Genomic DNA, 20,791 nt, shown 5'->3' on the forward strand with positions numbered 1-20,791 from the left:
GCCGCACACGCAAGTCTGAGGGCTTGGGTCATTCATGTGTTCTCCAGTCTGAGGCGCTGTGACTCTTGCCGCACACGCAAGTCTGAGGGCTTGGGTCATTCACGTGTTCTCCAGTCTGAGGCGCCCTGACCCGCGCCGCACACGCAAGTCTGAGGGCTTGGGTCATTCATGTCTTCTCCAGTCTGAGGCGCCGTGACCCTTGCCGCACATGCAAGTCTGAGGGCTTGGGTCATTCATGTCTTCTCCAGTCTGAGGCGCCGTGACCCTTGCTACACACGCAAGTCTGAGGCCTTGGGTCATTCATGTCTTCTCCAGTCTGAGGTGCTGTGACCCTTGCCGCACACGCAAGTCTGAGGGCTTGGGTCATTCATGTCTTCTTCAGTCTGAGGAGCCATGACCCTTGCCGCACACGCAAGTCTGAGGGCTTGGGTCATTCATGTCTTCTTCAGTCTGAGTCGCCTTGACCTTTGCCGCACACACATGTCTGAGGGCTTGGGTCATTCATGTGTTCTCCAGTCTGAGGCGCTGTGACCTGCGACGCACACGCAAGTCTGAGGGCTTGGGTCATTCATGTGTTCTCCAGTCTGAGGCACCGTGACCCTTGCCGCACATGCAAGTCTGAGGGCTTGGGTCATTCATGTGTTCTCCAGTCTGAGGCGCCGTGACCCTTGCCGCACACGCAAGTCTGAGGGCTTGGGTCATTCACGTATTCTCCAGTCTAAGGCGCCGTGACCCTTGCCGCACACGCAAATCTGAGGGCTTGGGTCATTCACGTCTTCTCCAGTCTGAGGCGCCGTGACCCTTGCCGCAAACGCAAGTCTGAGGGCTTGGGTCCTTCACGTGTTCTCCAGTCTGAGGCGCCGTGACCCACGCCGCACAAGCAAGTCAGAGGGCTTGGGTACTTCACATGTTCTCCAGTCTGAGGTGCCGTGACCCTTGCCGCACACACAAGTCTGAGGGCTTGGGTCCTTCAAGTGTTCTCCAGTCTGAGGCGCCGTGACCCTTGCCGCACACGCAAGTCTGAGGGCTTGGGTCATTCACGTGTTCTCCAGTCTGAGGCGACGTGACCCCTGCCGCACATGCAAGTCTGAGGGCTTGGGTCCTTCACGTCTTCTCCAGTCTGAGGCGCCGTGACCCTTGCCGCACACGCAAGTCTGAGGGCTTGGGTCCTTCACCTCTTCTCCAGTCTGAGGCGCCGTGACCCTTGCCGCACATGCAAGTCTGAGGGCTTGGGTCATTCATGTGTTCTCTAGTCCGAGGCGCCGTGACCCTTGCCTCACACGCAAGTCTGAGGGCTTGGGTCATTCATGTGTTCTCCAGTCTGAGGCGCCGTGACCCTTGCAGCACACGCAAGTCTGAGGGCTTGGGTCATTCATGTTTTCTCCAGTCTGAGGCGCCGTGACCCTTGCCGCACACGCAAGTCTGAGGGCTTGGGTCATTCATGTGTTCTCCAGTCTGATGCGCCGTGACCCTTGCTGCACACGCAAGTCTGAGGGCTTGGGTCATTCACGTATTCTCCAGTCTAAGGCACCGTGACCCTTGCCGCACATGCAAGTCTGAGGGCTTGGGTCATTCATGTCTTCTCCAGTCTGAGGCGCCGTGACCCTTGCCGCACATGCAAGTCTGAGGGCTCGGGTCATTCATGTCTTCTCCAGTCTGAGGCGCCGTGACCCTTGCTGCACACGCAAGTCTGAGGCCTTGGGTCATTCATGTCTTCTCCAGTCTGAGGCGCTGTGACCCTTGCCGCACACGCAAGTCTGAGGGCTTGGGTCATTCATGTCTTCTTCAGTCTGAGGAGCCGTGACCCTTGCCGCACACGCAAGTCTGAGGGCTTGGGTCATTCATGTCTTCTCCAGTCTGAGGCGCCTTGACCCTTGCCGCACACGCAAGTCTGAGGGCTTCGGTCATTCATGTGTTCTCCAGTCTGAGGCGCTGTGACCTGCGCCGCACAGGCAAGTCTGAGGGCTTGGGTCATTCATGTGTTCTCCAGTCTGAGGCGCCGTGACCCTTGCCGCACACGCAAGTCTGAGGGCTTGGGTCATTCATGTGTTCTCCAGTCTGAGGTGCCGTGACCCTTGTCGCACACGCAAGTCTGAGGGCTTGGGTCATTCTTGTCTTCTCCAGTCTGAGGCGCTGTGACCCTTGCCGCACACGCAAGTCTGAGGGCTTGGGTCATTCATGTCTTCTCCAGTCTGAGGCGCCGTGACCCTTGCCGCACACGCAAGTCTGAGGGCTTGGGTCATTCATGTCTTCTCCAGTCTGAGGCACCTTGACCCTTGCCGCACACGCAAATCTGAGGGCATGGGTCATTCATGTGTTCTCCAGTCTGAGGCGCCGTGACCCGCGCCGCACACGCAAGTCTGAGGGCTTGGGTCATTCATGTGTTCTCCAGTCTGAGGCGCCGTGACCCTTGCCACACACGCAAGTCTGAGGGCTTGGGTCATTCATTTGTTCTCCAGTCTGAGGCGCCGTGACCCTTGCCGCAAACGCAAGTCTGAGGGCTTGGGTCATTCATGTCTTCTCCAGTCCAAGGCGCCGTGACTCTTGCGGCACACACAAGTCTGAGTGCATGGGTCATTCATGTGTTCTCCAGTCTGAGGCACCGTAACACGCGCCACACACGCAAGTCTGAGGGCTTGGGTCATTCATGTGTTTTCCAGTCTGAGGCGCCGTGACCCTTGCCGCACACGCAAGTCTGAGGGCTTGGGTCATTCATGTGTTCTCCAGTCTGAGGCGCCGTGACCCTTGCCGCACACGCAAGTCTGAGGGCTTGGGTCATTCATGTTTTCTCCAGTCTGAGGCGCCGTGACCCTTGCCGCACACGCAAGTCTGAGGGCTTGGGTCATTCATGTGTTCTCCAGTCTGGGGCGCCGTGACCCTTGCCGCACACGCAAGTCTGAGGGCTTGGGTCATTCACGTATTCTCCAGTCTGAGGCACCGTGACCCTTGCCGCACACGCAAGTCTGAGGGCTTGGGTCATTCACGTATTCTCCATTCTAAGGCGCCGTGACCCTTGCCGCACACGCAAGTCTGAGGGCTTGGGTCATTCACGTCTTCTCCAGTCTGAGGCGCCGTGACCCTTGCCGCACACGCAAGTCTGAGAGCTTGGGTCCTTCACGTGTTCTCCAGTCTGAGGCGCCGTGACCCGCGCCGCACATGCAAGTCTGAGGGCTTGGGTCCTTCATGTCTTCTCCAGTCTGAGGCTCCGTGGCCCTTGCCGCACACGCAAGTCTGAGAGCTTGGGTCATTCATGTGTTCTCCAGTCTGAGGCGCCGTGACCCGCGCCGCATGCGCAAGTCTGAGGGCTTGGGTCATTCATGTCTTCTCCAGTCTGAGGCGCCGTGACCCTTGCCGCACACGCAAGTCTGAGGGCTTGGGTCATTCATGTCTTCTCCAGTCTGAGGCGCCGTGATCCTTGCCACACACGCAAGTCTGAGGGCTTGGGTCATTCATGTCTTCTCCAGTCTGAGGCGCCGTGACCCTTGCCGCACACGCAAGTCTGAGGGCTTGGGTCATTCATGTCTTCTCCAGTCTGAGGCACCGTGACCCTTGCCGCATACGCAAGTCTGAGGGCTTGGGTCATTCATGTCTTCTCCAGTCTGAGGCGCCTTGACCCTTGCCGCACACGCAAGTCTGAGTGCTTGGGTCATTCATGTCTTCTCCAGTCTGAGGCGCCATGACCCTTGCCGCACACGCAAGTCTGAGGGCTTGGGTCATTCATGTGTTCTCCAGTCTGAGGCGCCATGACCCTTGCCGCACACGCAAGTCTGAGGGCTTGGATCCTTCATGTCTTCTCCAGTCTGAGGTGCCGTGACCCTTGCCGCACACGCAAGTCTGAGGGCTTGGGTCATTCACGTGTTCTCCAGTCTGAGGCGCCCTGACCCGCGCCGCACACGCAAGTCTGAGGGCTTGGGTCATTCATGTCTTCTCCAGTCTGAAGCGCCGTGACCCGCGCCGCACACGCAATTCTGAGGGCTTGGGTCATTCATGTCTTCTGCAGTCTGAGGCATCGTGACCCTTGCCGCACATGCAAGTCTGAGGGCTTGGGTCATTCATGTGTTCTCCAGTCTGAGGCGCCGTGACCCGCACCGCACACGCAAGTCTGAGGGCTTGGGTCATTCATGTGTTCTCCAGTCTGAGGCACCGTGACCCCGCCGTACACGCAATTCTGAGGGCTTGGGTCATTCATGTCTTCTCCAGTCTGAGGCGTGGTGACCCTTGCCGCACACGCAAGTCTGAGGGCTTGGGTCATTCATGTGTTCTCCAGTCTGAGGCGCCGTGACCCACACCGCACACGCAAGTCTGAGGGCTTGGGTCATTCATGTGTTCTCCAGTCTGAGGTGCCGTGACCTCGCCGCACACGCAAGTCTGAGGGCTTGGGTTCTTCATGTCTTCTCCAGTCTGAGGCGCCGTGACCCTTGCGGCACATGCAAGTCTGAGGGCTAGGGTCATTTATGTCTTCTCCAGTCTGAGGCGCCGTGACCCTTGCCGCACACGCAAGTCTGAGGGCTTGGGTCATTCATGTCTTTTACAGTCTGAGGCGCCGTGAACCTTGCCGCACACGCAAGTCTGAGGGCTTGGGTCATTCATGTCTTCTCCAGTCTGAGGCACCGTGACGCGCGCCGCACACCAAGTCTGAGGGCTTGGGTCATTCATGTGTTCTCCAGTCTGAGGCGCTGTGACCCTTGCCGCACACGCAAGTCTGAGGGCTTGGGTCCTTCATGTGTTCTCCAGTCTGAGGCGCTGTGATCCTTGCCTCACACGCAAGTCTGAGGGCTTGGGTCATTCATGTCTTCTCCAGTCTGAGGCGCAGTGACCCTTGCCGCACACGCAAGTCTGAGGGCTTGGGTCATTCTTGTCTTCTCCAGTCTGAGGCGCTGTGACCCTTGCCGCACACGCAAGTCTGAGGGCTTGGGTCATTCATGTCTTCTCCAGTCTGAGGCGCCGTGACCCTTGCCGCACACGCAAGTCTGAGGGCTTGGGTCATTCATGTCTTCTCCAGTCTGAGGCACATTGACCCTTGCCGCACACGCAAATCTGAGGGCATGGGTCATTCATGTGTTCTCCAGTCTGAGGCGCCGTGACCCGCGCCGCACACGCAAGTCTGAGGGCTTGGGTCATTCATGTGTTCTCCAGTCTGAGGCGCCGTGACCCTTGCCACACACGCAAGTCTGAGGGCTTGGGTCATTCATTTGTTCTCCAGTCTGAGGCGCCGTGACCCTTGCCGCAAACGCAAGTCTGAGGGCTTGGGTCATTCATGTCTTCTCCAGTCCAAGGCGCCGTGACTCTTGCGGCACACACAAGTCTGAGTGCATGGGTCATTCATGTGTTCTCCAGTCTGAGGCACCGTAACACGCGCCACACACGCAAGTCTGAGGGCTTGGGTCATTCATGTGTTTTCCAGTCTGAGGCGCCGTGACCCTTGCCGCACACGCAAGTCTGAGGGCTTGGGTCCTTCATGTGTTCTCCAGTCTGAGGAGCCGTGACCCTTGCCACACACGCAAGTCTGAGGGCTTGGGTCATTCATGTGTTCTCCAGTCTGAGGCGCTGTGAACCTTGCCACACACGCAAGTCTGAGGGCTTGGGTCATTCATGTGTTCTCCAGTCTGAGGCGCCGTGACCCTTGCCGCACACGCAAGTCTGATTGCTTGGGTCATTCATGTCTTCTCCAGTCTGAGGCGCCTTGACCCATGTCGCACACGCAAGTCTGAGGGCTTGGGTCATTCATGTGTTCTCCAGTCTGAGGTGCCGTGACCCTTGCCGCACACGCAAGTCTGAGGGCTTGGGTCCTTCAAGTGTTCTCCAGTCTGAGGCGCCGTGACCCTTGCCGCACACGCAAGTCTGAGGGCTTGGGTCATTCACGTGTTCTTCAGTCTGAGGCGACGTGACCCTTGCCGCACACGCAAGTCTGAGGGCTTGGGTCATTCATGTCTTCTCCAGTCTGAGGCGCCGTGACCCTTGCCGCACACGCAAGTCTGAGGGCTTGGGTCATTCATGTCTTCTCCAGTCTGAGGCTCCTTGACCCTTGCCGCACACGCAAGTCTGAGGGCTTGGGTCATTCATGTGTTCTTCAGTCTAAGGCGCCGTCACCCTTGCCGCACACGCAAGTCTGAGGGCTTGGGTCCTTCATGTGTTCTTCAGTCTGAGGCGCGGTGACCCTTGCCGCACACGCAAGTCTGAGGGCTTGGGTCATTCATGTGTTCTCCAGTCTGAGGCGCTGTGACTCTTGCTGCACACGCAAGTCTGAGTGCTTGGGTCATTCATGTGTTCTCCAGTCTGAGGTGCCGTGACCCTTGCCGCACACGCAAGTCTGAGGGCTTGGGTCATTCATGTCTTCTCCAGTCTGAGGCGCCTTGACCTTTGTAGCACACGCAAGTCTGAGGGCTTGGGTCATTCATGTGTTCTCCAGTCTGAGGCGCCGTGACCCGCGCCGCACACGCAAGTCTGATTGCTTGGGTCATTCATGTCTTCTCCAGTCTGAGGCGCCTTGACCCATGTCGCACACGCAAGTCTGAGGGCTTGGGTCATTCATGTGTTCTCCAGTCTGAGGTGCCGTGACCCTTGCCGCACACGCAAGTCTGAGGGCTTGGGTCCTTCAAGTGTTCTCCAGTCTGAGGCGCCGTGACCCTTGCCGCACACGCAAGTCTGAGGGCTTGGGTCATTCACGTGTTCTTCAGTCTGAGGCAACGTGACCCTTGCCGCACACGCAAGTCTGAGGGCTTGGGTCATTCATGTCTTCTCCAGTCTGAGGCGCCGTGACCCTTGCCGCACACGCAAGTCTGAGGGCTTGGGTCATTCATGTCTTCTCCAGTCTGAGGCTCCTTGACCCTTGCCGCACACGCAAGTCTGAGGTCTTGGGTCATTCATGTGTTCTTCAGTCTAAGGCGCCGTCACCCTTGCCGCACACGCAAGTCTGAGGGCTTGGGTCCTTCATGTGTTCTTCAGTCTGAGGCGCCGTGACCCTTGCCGCACACGCAAGTCTGAGGGCTTGGGTCATTCATGTGTTCTCCAGTCTGAGGCGCTGTGACTCTTGCCGCACACGCAAGTCTGAGTGCTTGGGTCATTCATGTGTTCTCCAGTCTGAGGCGCCGTGACCCTTGCCGCACACGCAAGTCTGAGGGCTTGGGTCATTCATGTCTTCTCCAGTCTGAGGCGCCTTGACCTTTGTCGCACACGCAAGTCTGAGGGCTTGGGTCATTCATGTGTTCTCCAGTCTGAGGCGCCGTGACCCGCGCCGCACACGCAAGTCTGAGGGCTTGGGTCATTCATGTGTTCTCCAGTCTGAGGCGCTGTGACTCTTGCCGCACACGCAAGTCTGAGGGCTTGGGTCATTCATGTGTTCTCCAGTCTGAGGCGCTGTGACTCTTGCCGCACACGCAAGTCTGAGGGCTTGGGTCATTCACGTGTTCTCCAGTCTGAGGCGCCCTGACCCGCGCCGCACACGCAAGTCTGAGGGCTTGGGTCATTCATGTCTTCTCCAGTCTGAAGCGCCGTGACCCGCGCCGCACACGCAATTCTGAGGGCTTGGGTCATTCATGTCTTCTGCAGTCTGAGGCATCGTGACCCTTGCCGCACATGCAAGTCTGAGGGCTTGGGTCATTCATGTGTTCTCCAGTCTGAGGCGCCGTGACCCGCACCGCACACGCAAGTCTGAGGGCTTGGGTCATTCATGTGTTCTCCAGTCTGAGGCGCCGTGACCCCGCCGCACACGCAATTCTGAGGGCTTGGGTCATTCATGTCTTCTCCAGTCTGAGGCGTGGTGACCCTTGCCGCACACGCAAGTCTGAGGGCTTGGGTCATTCATGTGTTCTCCAGTCTGAGGCGCCGTGACCCACACCGCACACGCAAGTCTGAGGGCTTGGGTCATTCATGTGTTCTCCAGTCTGAGGTGCCGTGACCTCGCCGCACACGCAAGTCTGAGGGCTTGGGTTCTTCATGTCTTCTCCAGTCTGAGGCGCCGTGACCCTTGCGGCACACGCAAGTCTGAGGGCTAGGGTCATTTATGTCTTCTCCAGTCTGAGGCGCCGTGACCCTTGCCGCACACGCAAGTCTGAGGGCTTGGGTCATTCATGTCTTCTACAGTCTGAGGCGCCGTGAACCTTGCCGCACACGCAAGTCTGAGGGCTTGGGTCATTTATGTCTTCTCCAGTCTGAGGCACCGTGACGCGCGCCGCACACCAAGTCTGAGGGCTTGGGTCATTCATGTGTTCTCCAGTCTGAGGCGCTGTGACCCTTGCCGCACACGCAAGTCTGAGGGCTTGGGTCCTTCATGTGTTCTCCAGTCTGAGGCGCTGTGATCCTTGCCTCACACGCAAGTCTGAGGGCTTGGGTCATTCATGTCTTCTCCAGTCTGAGGCGCAGTGACCCTTGCCGCACACGCAAGTCTGAGGGCTTGGGTCATTCTTGTCTTCTCCAGTCTGAGGCGCTGTGACCCTTGCCGCACACGCAAGTCTGAGGGCTTGGGTCATTCATGTCTTCTCCAGTCTGAGGCGCCGTGACCCTTGCCGCACACGCAAGTCTGAGGGCTTGGGTCATTCATGTCTTCTCCAGTCTGAGGCACCTTGACCCTTGCCGCACACGCAAATCTGAGGGCATGGGTCATTCATGTGTTCTCCAGTCTGAGGCGCCGTGACCCGCGCCGCACACGCAAGTCTGAGGGCTTGGGTCATTCATGTGTTTTCCAGTCTGAGGCGCCGTGACCCTTGGCACACACGCAAGTCTGAGGGCTTGGGTCATTCATTTGTTCTCCAGTCTGAGGCGCCGTGACCCTTGCCGCAAACGCAAGTCTGAGGGCTTGGGTCATTCATGTCTTCTCCAGTCCAAGGCGCCGTGACTCTTGCGGCACACACAAGTCTGAGTGCATGGGTCATTCATGTGTTCTCCAGTCTGAGGCACCGTAACATGCGCCACACACGCAAGTCTGAGGGCTTGGGTCATTCATGTGTTTTCCAGTCTGAGGCGCCGTGACCCTTGCCGCACACGCAAGTCTGAGGGCTTGGGTCCTTCATGTGTTCTCCAGTCTGAGGAGCCGTGACCCTTGCCACACACGCAAGTCTGAGGGCTTGGGTCATTCATGTGTTCTCCAGTCTGAGGCGCTGTGACCCTTGCCGCACACGCAAGTCTGAGGGCTTGGGTCATTCATGTGTTCTCCAGTCTGAGGCGCCGTGACCCTTGCCGCACACGCAAGTCTGATTGCTTGGGTCATTCATGTCTTCTCCAGTCTGAGGCGCCTTGACCCATGTCGCACACGCAAGTCTGAGGGCTTGGGTCATTCATGTGTTCTCCAGTCTGAGGTGCCGTGACCCTTGCCGCACACGCAAGTCTGAGGGCTTGGGTCCTTCAAGTGTTCTCCAGTCTGAGGCGCCGTGACCCTTGCCGCACACGCAAGTCTGAGGGCTTGGGTCATTCACGTGTTCTTCAGTCTGAGGCGACGTGACCCTTGCCGCACACGCAAGTCTGAGGGCTTGGGTCATTCATGTCTTCTCCAGTCTGAGGCGCCGTGACCCTTGCCGCACACGCAAGTCTGAGGGCTTGGGTCATTCATGTCTTCTCCAGTCTGAGGCTCCTTGACCCTTGCCGCACACGCAAGTCTGAGGGCTTGGGTCATTCATGTGTTCTTCAGTCTAAGGCGCCGTCACCCTTGCCGCACACGCAAGTCTGAGGGCTTGGGTCCTTCATGTGTTCTTCAGTCTGAGGCGCCGTGACCCTTGCCGCACACGCAAGTGAGGGCTTGGGTCATTCATGTGTTCTCCAGTCTGAGGCGCTGTGACTCTTGCCGCACACGCAAGTCTGAGTGCTTGGGTCATTCATGTGTTCTCCAGTCTGAGGCGCCGTGACCCTTGCCGCACACGCAAGTCTGAGGGCTTGGGTCATTCATGTCTTCTCCAGTCTGAGGCGCCTTGACCTTTGTCGCACACGCAAGTCTGAGGGCTTGGGTCATTCATGTGTTCTCCAGTCTGAGGCGCCGTGACCCGCGCCGCACACGCAAGTCTGAGGGCTTGGGTCATTCATGTCTTCTCCAGTCTGAGGCACCGTGACCCGCGTCGCACACGCAAGTCTGAGGGCTTGGGTCATTCATGTCTTCTCCAGTCTGAGGCGCCGTGACCCGCGCCGCACACGCAAGTCTGAGGGTTTGGGTCATTCATGTCTTCTCCAGTCTGAGGCGCCGTGACCCTTGCCGCACACGCAAGTCTGAGGGCTTGGGTCCTTCATTTGTTCTCCAGTGTGAGGCGCCGTGACCCTTGCCGCACACGCAAGTCTGAGGGCTTGGGTTCTTCATGTGTTTTCCAGTCTGAGGCGCCGTGACCCTTGCCGCACATGAAAGTCTGAGGGCTTGGGTCCTTCATGTGTTCTCCAGTCTGAGGCGCTGTGACCCTTGCCACACACGCAAGTCTGAGGGCTTGGGTCATTCATGTCTTCTCCAGTCTGAGGCGACGTGACCCTTGCCGCACACGCAAGTCTGAGGGCTTGGGTCATTCATGTCTTCTCCAGTCTGAGGCTCCTTGACCCTTGCCGCACACGCAAGTCTGAGGGCTTGGGTCATTCATGTGTTCTTCAGTCTAAGGCGCCGTCACCCTTGCCGCACACGCAAGTCTGAGGGCTTGGGTCCTTCATGTGTTCTTCAGTCTGAGGCGCCGTGACCCTTGCCGCACACGCAAGTGAGGGCTTGGGTCATTCATGTGTTCTCCAGTCTGAGGCGCTGTGACTCTTGCCGCACACGCAAGTCTGAGTGCTTGGGTCATTCATGTGTTCTCCAGTCTGAGGCGCCGTGACCCTTGCCGCACACGCAAGTCTGAGGGCTTGGGTCATTCATGTCTTCTCCAGTCTGAGGCGCCTTGACCTTTGTCGCACACGCAAGTCTGAGGGCTTGGGTCATTCATGTGTTCTCCAGTCTGAGGCGCCGTGACCCGCGCCGCACACGCAAGTCTGAGGGCTTGGGTCATTCATGTCTTCTCCAGTCTGAGGCACCGTGACCCGCGTCGCACACGCAAGTCTGAGGGCTTGGGTCATTCATGTCTTCTCCAGTCTGAGGCGCCGTGACCCGCGCCGCACACGCAAGTCTGAGGGTTTGGGTCATTCATGTCTTCTCCAGTCTGAGGCGCCGTGACCCTTGCCGCACACGCAAGTCTGAGGGCTTGGGTCCTTCATTTGTTCTCCAGTGTGAGGCGCCGTGACCCTTGCCGCACACGCAAGTCTGAGGGCTTGGGTTCTTCATGTGTTTTCCAGTCTGAGGCGCCGTGACCCTTGCCGCACATGAAAGTCTGAGGGCTTGGGTCCTTCATGTGTTCTCCAGTCTGAGGCGCTGTGACCCTTGCCACACACGCAAGTCTGAGGGCTTGGGTCATTCATGTCTTCTCCAGTCTGAGGCGACGTGACCCTTGCCGCACACGCAAGTCTGAGGGCTTGGGTCATTCATGTCTTCTCCAGTCTGAGGCGCCGTGACCCTTGCCGCACACGCAAGTCTGAGGGATTGGGTCATTCACATCTTCTCCAGTCTGAGGCGCCGTGACCCTTGCCGCACACGCAAGTCTGAGGGCTTGGGTCATTCACGGCTTCTCCAGTCTGAGGTGCCGTGACCCTTGCCGCACACGCAAGTCTGAGGGCTTTGGTCATTCATGTCTTCTCCAGTCTGAGGCTCCGTGACCCTTGCCGCACACGCAAGTCTGAGGGCTTGGGTCATTCATGTGTTCTCTAGTCTGAGGCGCCGTGACCCGCGCCGCACACACAAGTTTGCGGGCTTGGGTTATTCATGTGTTCTCCAGTCTGAGGCGCCGTGACCCTTGCCGCACACGCAAGTCTGAGGGCTTAGGTCATTCATGTGTTCTCCAGTCTGAGGCGCCGTGACCCGCGCCGCACATGCAAGTCTGAGGGCTTGGGTCCTTCATGTCTTCTCCAGTCTGAGGCTCCGTGACCCTTGCCACACACGCAAGTCTGAGGGCTTGGGTCATTCATGTGTTCTCCAGTCTGAGGCGCTGTGACCCTTGCCGCACACGCAAGTCTGAGGGCTTGGGTCATTCATGTGTTCTCCAGTCTGAGGCGCCGTGACCCGCGTCGCACACGCAAGTCTGAGGGCTTGGGTCATTCATGTCTTCTCCAGTCTGAGGCGCCGTGACCCGCGCCGCACACGCAAGTCTGAGGGTTTGGGTCATTCATGTCTTCTCCAGTCTGAGGCGCCGTGACCCTTGCCGCACACGCAAGTCTGAGGGCTTGGGTCCTTCATTTGTTCTCCAGTGTGAGGCGCCGTGACCCTTGCCGCACACGCAAGTCTGAGGGCTTGGGTTCTTCATGTGTTTTCCAGTCTGAGGCGCCGTGACCCTTGCCGCACATGAAAGTCTGAGGGCTTGGGTCCTTCATGTGTTCTCCAGTCTGAGGCGCTGTGACCCTTGCCACACACGCAAGTCTGAGGGCTTGGGTCATTCATGTCTTCTCCAGTCTGAGGCGACGTGACCCTTGCCGCACACGCAAGTCTGAGGGCTTGGGTCATTCATGTCTTCTCCAGTCTGAGGCGCCGTGACCCTTGCCGCACACGCAAGTCTGAGGGATTGGGTCATTCACATCTTCTCCAGTCTGAGGCGCCGTGACCCTTGCCGCACACGCAAGTCTGAGGGCTTGGGTCATTCACGGCTTCTCCAGTCTGAGGTGCCGTGACCCTTGCCGCACACGCAAGTCTGAGGGCTTTGGTCATTCATGTCTTCTCCAGTCTGAGGCTCCGTGACCCTTGCCGCACACGCAAGTCTGAGGGCTTGGGTCATTCATGTGTTCTCTAGTCTGAGGCGCCGTGACCCGCGCCGCACACACAAGTCTGCGGGCTTGGGTTATTCATGTGTTCTCCAGTCTGAGGCGCCGTGACCCTTGCCGCACACGCAAGTCTGAGGGCTTAGGTCATTCATGTGTTCTCCAGTCTGAGGCGCCGTGACCCGCGCCGCACATGCAAGTCTGAGGGCTTGGGTCCTTCATGTCTTCTCCAGTCTGAGGCTCCGTGACCCTTGCCACACACGCAAGTCTGAGGGCTTGGGTCATTCATGTGTTCTCCAGTCTGAGGCGCTGTGACCCTTGCCGCACACGCAAGTCTGAGGGCTTGGGTCATTCATGTGTTCTCCAGTCTGAGGCGCCGTGACCCTTGCCGCACACGCAAGTCTGAGGGCTTGGGTCATTCATGTCTTCTCCAGTCTGAGGCGCCTTGACCCTTGTCGCACACGCAAGTCTGAGGGCTTGGGTCCTTCACGTCTTCTCCAGTCTGAGGCGCCGTGACCCTTGCCGCACATGCAAGTCTGACGGCTTGGGTCCTTCACGTCTTCTCCAGTCAGAGGCGCCGTGACCCTTGCCGCACACGCAAGTCTGAGGGCTTGGGTCATTCACGTGTTCTCCAGTCCGAGGCGCCGTGACCCTTGCTGCACACGCAAGTCTGAGGGCTTGGGTCATTCATGTCTTCTCCAGTCCGAGGCGCCGTGACCCGCGCCGCACACGCAAGTCTGAGGGCTTGGGTCATTCATGTCTTCTCCAGTCCGAGGCGCCGTGACTCTTGCCGCACACGCAAGTCTGAGGGCTTGGGTCATTCATGTGTTCTCCAGTCTGAGGCACCGTGACCCGCGCCGCACACACAAGTCTGAGGGCTTGGGTCATTCACGTCTTCTCCAGTCTGAGGCACCGTGACCCTTGCTGCACACGCAAGTCTGAGGGCTTGGGTCCTTCATGTGTTCTCCAGTCTGAGGCGCTGTGACCCTTGCCTCACACGCAAGTCTGAGGGCTTGGCTCATTCATGTCTTCTCCAGTCTGAGGCGCCGTGACCCTTGCCGCACACGCAAGTCTGAGGGCTTGGGTCATTCATGTCTTCTCCAGTCTGAGGCGCTGTGACCCTTGCCGCACACGCAAGTCTGAGGGCTTGGGTCATTCATGTCTTCTCCAGTCTGAGGCGCCTTGACCCTTGCCGCACATGCAAGTCTGAGGGCTTGGGTCATTCATGTGTTCTCCAGTCTGAGGCGCCGTGACCCGCGCCGCACACGCAAGTCTGAGGGCTTGGGTCATTCATGTGTTCTCCAGTCTGAGGCGCCGTGACCCTTGCCACACACGCAAGTCTGAGGGCTTGGGTCATTCATTTGTTCTCCAGTCTGAGGCGCCGTGACCCTTGCCGCACACGCAAGTCTGAGGGCTTGGGTCATTCATGTCTTCTCCAGTCCGAGGCGCCGTGACTCTTGCCGCACACGCAAGTCTGAGGGCATGGGTCATTCATGTGTTCTCCAGTCTGAGGCACCGTGACACGCACCGCACACGCAAGTCTGAGGGCCTGGGTCATTCATGTGTTTTCCAGTCTGAGGCGCTGTGACCCTTGCCGCACACGCAAGTCTGAGGGCTTGGGTCCTTCATGTGTTCTCCAGTCTGAGGAGCCGTGACCCTTGCCACACGCGCAAGTCTGAGGGCTTGGGTCATTCATGTGTTCTCCAGTCTGAGGCGCCGTGACCCTTGCCGCACACGCAAGTCTGAGGGCTTGGGTCATTCATGTCTTCTCCAGTCTGAGGCGCCTTGACCCTTGTCGCACACGCAAGTCTGAGGGCTTGGGTCCTTCACGTCTTCTCCAGTCTGAGGCGCCGTTACCCTTGCCGCACATGCAAGTCTGACGGCTTGGGTCCTTCACGTCTTCTCCAGTCAGAGGCGCCGTGACCCTTGCCGCACACGCAAGTCTGAGGGCTTGGGTCATTCACGTGTTCTCCAGTCCGAGGCGCCGTGACCCTTGCTGCACACGCAAGTCTGAGGGCTTGGGTCATTCATGTCTTCTCCAGTCCGAGGCGCCGTGACCCGCGCCGCACACGCAAGTCTGAGGGCTTGGGTCATTCATGTCTTCTCCAGTCCGAGGCGCCGTGACTCTTGCCGCACACGCAAGTCTGAGGGCTTGGGTCATTCATGTGTTCTCCAGTCTGAGGCACCGTGACCCGCGCCGCACACACAAGTCTGAGGGCTTGGGTCATTCACGTCTTCTCCAGTCTGAGGCACCGTGACCCTTGCTGCACACGCAAGTCTGAGGGCTTGGGTCCTTCATGTGTTCTCCAGTCTGAGGCGCTGTGACCCTTGCCTCACACGCAAGTCTGAGGGCTTGGCTCATTCATGTCTTCTCCAGTCTGAGGCGCCGTGACCCGCGCCGCACACGCAAGTCTGAGGGCTTGGGTCATTCATGTCTTCTCCAGTCTGAGGCACCGTGACCCGCGTCGCACACGCAAGTCTGAGGGCTTGGGTCATTCATGTCTTCTCCAGTCTGAGGCACCGTGACCCGCGCCGCACACGCAAATCTGAGGGTTTGGGTCATTCATGTCTTCTCCAGTCTGAGGCGCCGTGACCCTTGCCGCACACGCAAGTCTGAGGGCTTGGGTCCTTCATTTGTTCTCCAGTGTGAGGCGCCGTGACCCTTGCCGCACACGCAAGTCTGAGGGCTTGGGTTCTTCATGTGTTTTCCAGTCTGAGGCGCCGTGACCCTTGCCGCACATGAAAGTCTGAGGGCTTGGGTCCTTCATGTGTTCTCCAGTCTGAGGCGCTGTGACCCTTGCCACACACGCAAGTCTGAGGGCTTGGGTCATTCATGTCTTCTCCAGTCTGAGGCGACGTGACCCTTGCCGCACACGCAAGTCTGAGGGCTTGGGTCATTCATGTCTTCTCCAGTCTGAGGCTCCTTGACCCTTGCCGCACACGCAAGTCTGAGGGCTTGGGTCATTCATGTGTTCTTCAGTCTAAGGCGCCGTCACCCTTGCCGCACACGCAAGTCTGAGGGCTTGGGTCCTTCATGTGTTCTTCAGTCTGAGGCGCCGTGACCCTTGCCGCACACGCAAGTGAGGGCTTGGGTCATTCATGTGTTCTCCAGTCTGAGGCGCTGTGACTCTTGCCGCACACGCAAGTCTGAGTGCTTGGGTCATTCATGTGTTCTCCAGTCTGAGGCGCCGTGACCCTTGCCGCACACGCAAGTCTGAGGGCTTGGGTCATTCATGTCTTCTCCAGTCTGAGGCGCCGTGACCCTTGCCGCACACGCAAGTCTGAGGGCTTGGGTCATTCATGTCTTCTCCAGTCTGAGGCGCCTTGACCCTTGTCGCACACGCAAGTCTGAGGGCTTGGGTCCTTCACGTCTTCTCCAGTCTGAGGCGCCGTGACCCTTGCCGCACATGCAAGTCTGACGGCTTGGGTCCTTCACGTCTTCTCCAGTCAGAGGCGCCGTGACCCTTGCCGCACACGCAAGTCTGAGGGCTTGGGTCATTCACGTGTTCTCCAGTCCGAGGCGCCGTGACCCTTGCTGCACACGCAAGTCTGAGGGCTTGGGTCATTCATGTCTTCTCCAGTCCGAGGCGCCGTGACCCGCGCCGCACACGCAAGTCTGAGGGCTTGGGTCATTCATGTCTTCTCCAGTCCGAGGCGCCGTGACTCTTGCCGCACACGCAAGTCTGAGGGCTTGGGTCATTCATGTGTTCTCCAGTCTGAGGCACCGTGACCCGCGCCGCACACACAAGTCTGAGGGCTTGGGTCATTCACGTCTTCTCCAGTCTGAGGCACCGTGACCCTTGCTGCACACGCAAGTCTGAGGGCTTGGGTCCTTCATGTGTTCTCCAGTCTGAGGCGCTGTGACCCTTGCCTCACACGCAAGTCTGAGGGCTTGGCTCATTCATGTCTTCTCCAGTCTGAGGCGCCGTGACCCTTGCCGCACACGCAAGTCTGAGGGCTTGGGTCATTCATGTCTTCTCCAGTCTGAGGCGCTGTGACCCTTGCCGCACACGCAAGTCTGAGGGCTTGGGTCATTCATGTCTTCTCCAGTCTGAGGCGCCTTGACCCTTGCCGCACATGCAAGTCTGAGGGCTTGGGTCATTCATGTGTTCTCCAGTCTGAGGCGCCGTGACCCGCGCCGCACACGCAAGTCTGAGGGCTTGGGTCATTCATGTGTTCTCCAGTCTGAGGCGCCGTGACCCTTGCCACACACGCAAGTCTGAGGGCTTGGGTCATTCATTTGTTCTCCAGTCTGAGGCGCCGTGACCCTTGCCGCACACGCAAGTCTGAGGGCTTGGGTCATTCATGTCTTCTCCAGTCCGAGGCGCCGTGACTCTTGCCGCACACGCAAGTCTGAGGGCATGGGTCATTCATGTGTTCTCCAGTCTGAGGCACCGTGACACGCACCGCACACGCAAGTCTGAGGGCCTGGGTCATTCATGTGTTTTCCAGTCTGAGGCGCTGTGACCCTTGCCGCACACGCAAGTCTGAGGGCTTGGGTCCTTCATGTGTTCTCCAGTCTGAGGAGCCGTGACCCTTGCCACACACGCAAGTCTGAGGGCTTGGGTCATTCATGTGTTCTCCAGTCTGAGGCACCGTGACCCTTGCCGCACACGCAAGTCTGAGGGCTTGGGTCATTCATGTCTTCTCCAGTCTGAGGCGCCTTGACCCTTGTCGCACACGCAAGTCTGAGGGCTTGGGTCCTTCACGTCTTCTCCAGTCTGAGGCGCCGTGACCCTTGCCGCACATGCAAGTCTGACGGCTTGGGTCCTTCACGTCTTCTCCAGTCAGGGGCGCCGTGACCCTTGCCGCACACGCAAGTCTGAGGGCTTGGGTCATTCACGTGTTCTCCAGTCCGAGGCGCCATGACCCTTGCTGCACACGCAAGTCTGAGGGCTTGGGTCATTCATGTCTTCTCCAGTCCGAGGCGCCGTGACCCGCGCCGCACACGCAAGTCTGAGGGCTTGGGTCATTCATGTCTTCTCCAGTCCGAGGCGCCGTGACTCTTGCCGCACACGCAAGTCTGAGGGCTTGGGTCATTCATGTGTTCTCCAGTCTGAGGCACCGTGACCCGCGCCGCACACACAAGTCTGAGGGCTTGGGTCATTCACGTCTTCTCCAGTCTGAGGCACCGTGACCCTTGCTGCACACGCAAGTCTGAGGGCTTGGGTCCTTCATGTGTTCTCCAGTCTGAGGCGCTGTGACCCTTGCCTCACACGCAAGTCTGAGGGCTTGGCTCATTCATGTCTTCTCCAGTCTGAGGCGCCGTGACCCGCGCCGCACACGCAAGTCTGAGGGCTTGGGTCATTCATGTCTTCTCCAGTCTGAGGCACCGTGACCCGCGTCGCACACGCAAGTCTGAGGGCTTGGGTCATTCATGTCTTCTCCAGTCTGAGGCGCCGTGACCCGCGCCGCACACGAAAATCTGAGGGTTTGGGTCATTCATGTCTTCTCCAGTCTAAGGCGCCGTGACCCTTGCCGCACACGCAAGTCTGATGGCTTGGGTCCTTCATTTGTTCTCCAGTGTGAGGCGCCGTGACCCTTGCCGCACACGCAAGTCTGAGGGCTTGGGTTCTTCATGTGTTTTCCAGTCTGAGGCGCCGTGACCCTTGCCGCACATGAAAGTCTGAGGGCTTGGGTCCTTCATGTGTTCTCCAGTCTGAGGCGCTGTGACCCTTGCCACACACGCAAGTCTGAGGGCTTGGGTCATTCATGTCTTCTCCAGTCTGAGGCGACGTGACCCTTGCCGCACACGCAAGTCTGAGGGCTTGGGTCATTCATGTCTTCTCCAGTCTGAGGCTCCTTGACCCTTGCCGCACACGCAAGTCTGAGGGCTTGGGTCATTCATGTGTTCTTCAGTCTAAGGCGCCGTCACCCTTGCCGCACACGCAAGTCTGAGGGCTTGGGTCCTTCATGTGTTCTTCAGTCTGAGGCGCCGTGACCCTTGCCGCACACGCAAGTGAGGGCTTGGGTCATTCATGTGTTCTCCAGTCTGAGGCGCTGTGACTCTTGCCGCACACGCAAGTCTGAGTGCTTGGGTCATTCATGTGTTCTCCAGTCTGAGGCGCCGTGACCCTTGCCGCACACGCAAGTCTGAGGGCTTGGGTCATTCATGTCTTCTCCAGTCTGAGGCGCCTTGACCTTTGTCGCACACGCAAGTCTGAGGGCTTGGGTCATTCATGTGTTCTCCAGTCTGAGGCGCCGTGACCCGCGCCGCACACGCAAGTCTGAGGGCTTGGGTCATTCATGTCTTCTCCAGTCTGAGGCACCGTGACCCGCGTCGCACACGCAAGTCTGAGGGCTTGGGTCATTCATGTCTTCTCCAGTCTGAGGCGCCGTGACCCGTGCCGCACACGCAAGTCTGAGGGTTTGGGTCATTCATGTCTTCTCCAGTCTGAGGCGCCGTGACCCTTGGCGCACACGCAAGTCTGAGGGCTTGGGTCCTTCATTTGTTCTCCAGTGTGAGGCGCCGTGACCCTTGCCGCACACGCAAGTCTGAGGGCTTGGGTTCTTCATGTGTTTTCCAGTCTGAGGCGCCGTGACCCTTGCCGCACATGAAAGTCTGAGGGCTTGGGTCCTTCATGTGTTCTCCAGTCTGAGGCGCTGTGACCCTTGCCACACACGCAAGTCTGAGGGCTTGGGTCATTCATGTCTTCTCCAGTCTGAGGCGACGTGACCCTTGCCGCACACGCAAGTCTGAGGGCTTGGGTCATTCATGTCTTCTCCAGTCTGAGGCGCCGTGACCCTTGCCGCACACGCAAGTCTGAGGGATTGGGTCATTCACGTCTTCTCCAGTCTGAGGCGCCGTGACCCTTGCCGCACAAGCAAGTCTGAGGGCTTGGGTCATTCACGGCTTCTCCAGTCTGAGGTGCCGTGACCCTTGCCGCACACGCAAGTCTGAGGGCTTTGGTCATTCATGTCTTCTCCAGTCTGAGGCTCCGTGACCCTTGCCGCACACGCAAGTCTGAGGGCTTGGGTCATTCATGTGTTCTCTAGTCTGAGGCGCCGTGACCCGCGCCGCACACACAAGTCTGCGGGCTTGGGTTATTCATGTGTTCTCCAGTCTGAGGCGCCGTGACCCTTGCCGCACACGCAAGTCTGAGGGCTTAGGTCATTCATGTGTTCTCCAGTCTGAGGCGCCGTGACCCGCGCCGCACATGCAAGTCTGAGGGCTTGGGTCCTTCATGTCTTCTCCAGTCTGAGGCTCCGTGACCCTTGCCACACACGCAAGTCTTAGGGCTTGGGTCATTCATGTGTTCTCCAGTCTGAGGCGCTGTGACCCTTGCCGCACACGCAAGTCTGAGGGCTTGGGTCATTCATGTGTTCTCCAGTCTGAGGCGCCGTGACCCTTGCCGCACACGCAAGTCTGAGGGCTTGGGTCATTCATGTCTTCTCCAGTCTGAGGCGCCTTGACCCTTGTCGCACACGCAAGTCTGAGGGCTTGGGTCCTTCACGTCTTCTCCAGTCTGAGGCGCCGTGACCCTTGCCGCACATGCAAGTCTGACGGCTTGGGTCCTTCACGTCTTCTCCAGTCAGAGGCGCCGTGACCCTTGCCGCACACGCAAGTCTGAGGGCTTGGGTCATTCACGTGTTCTCCAGTCCGAGGCACCGTGACCCTTGCTGCACACGCAAGTCTGAGGGCTTGGGTCATTCATGTCTTCTCCAGTCCGAGGCGCCGTGACCCGCGCCGCACACGCAAGTCTGAGGGCTTGGGTCATTCATGTCTTCTCCAGTCCGAGGCGCCGTGACTCTTGCCGCACACGCAAGTCTGAGGGCTTGGGTCATTCATGTGTTCTCCAGTCTGAGGCACCGTGACCCGCGCCGCACACACAAGTCTGAGGGCTTGGGTCATTCACGTCTTCTCCAGTCTGAGGCACCGTGACCCTTGCTGCACACGCAAGTCTGAGGGCTTGGGTCCTTCATGTGTTCTCCAGTCTGAGGCGCCGTGACCCGCGCCGCACATGCAAGTCTGAGGGCTTGGGTCCTTCATGTCTTCTCCAGTCTGAGGCTCCGTGACCCTTGCCACACACGCAAGTCTTAGGGCTTGGGTCATTCA

This window comes from Lissotriton helveticus, chromosome 12, assembly GCF_964261635.1.
Source record: "Lissotriton helveticus chromosome 12, aLisHel1.1, whole genome shotgun sequence".
NCBI classification, from domain to species: Eukaryota; Metazoa; Chordata; class Amphibia; order Caudata; family Salamandridae; genus Lissotriton; species Lissotriton helveticus.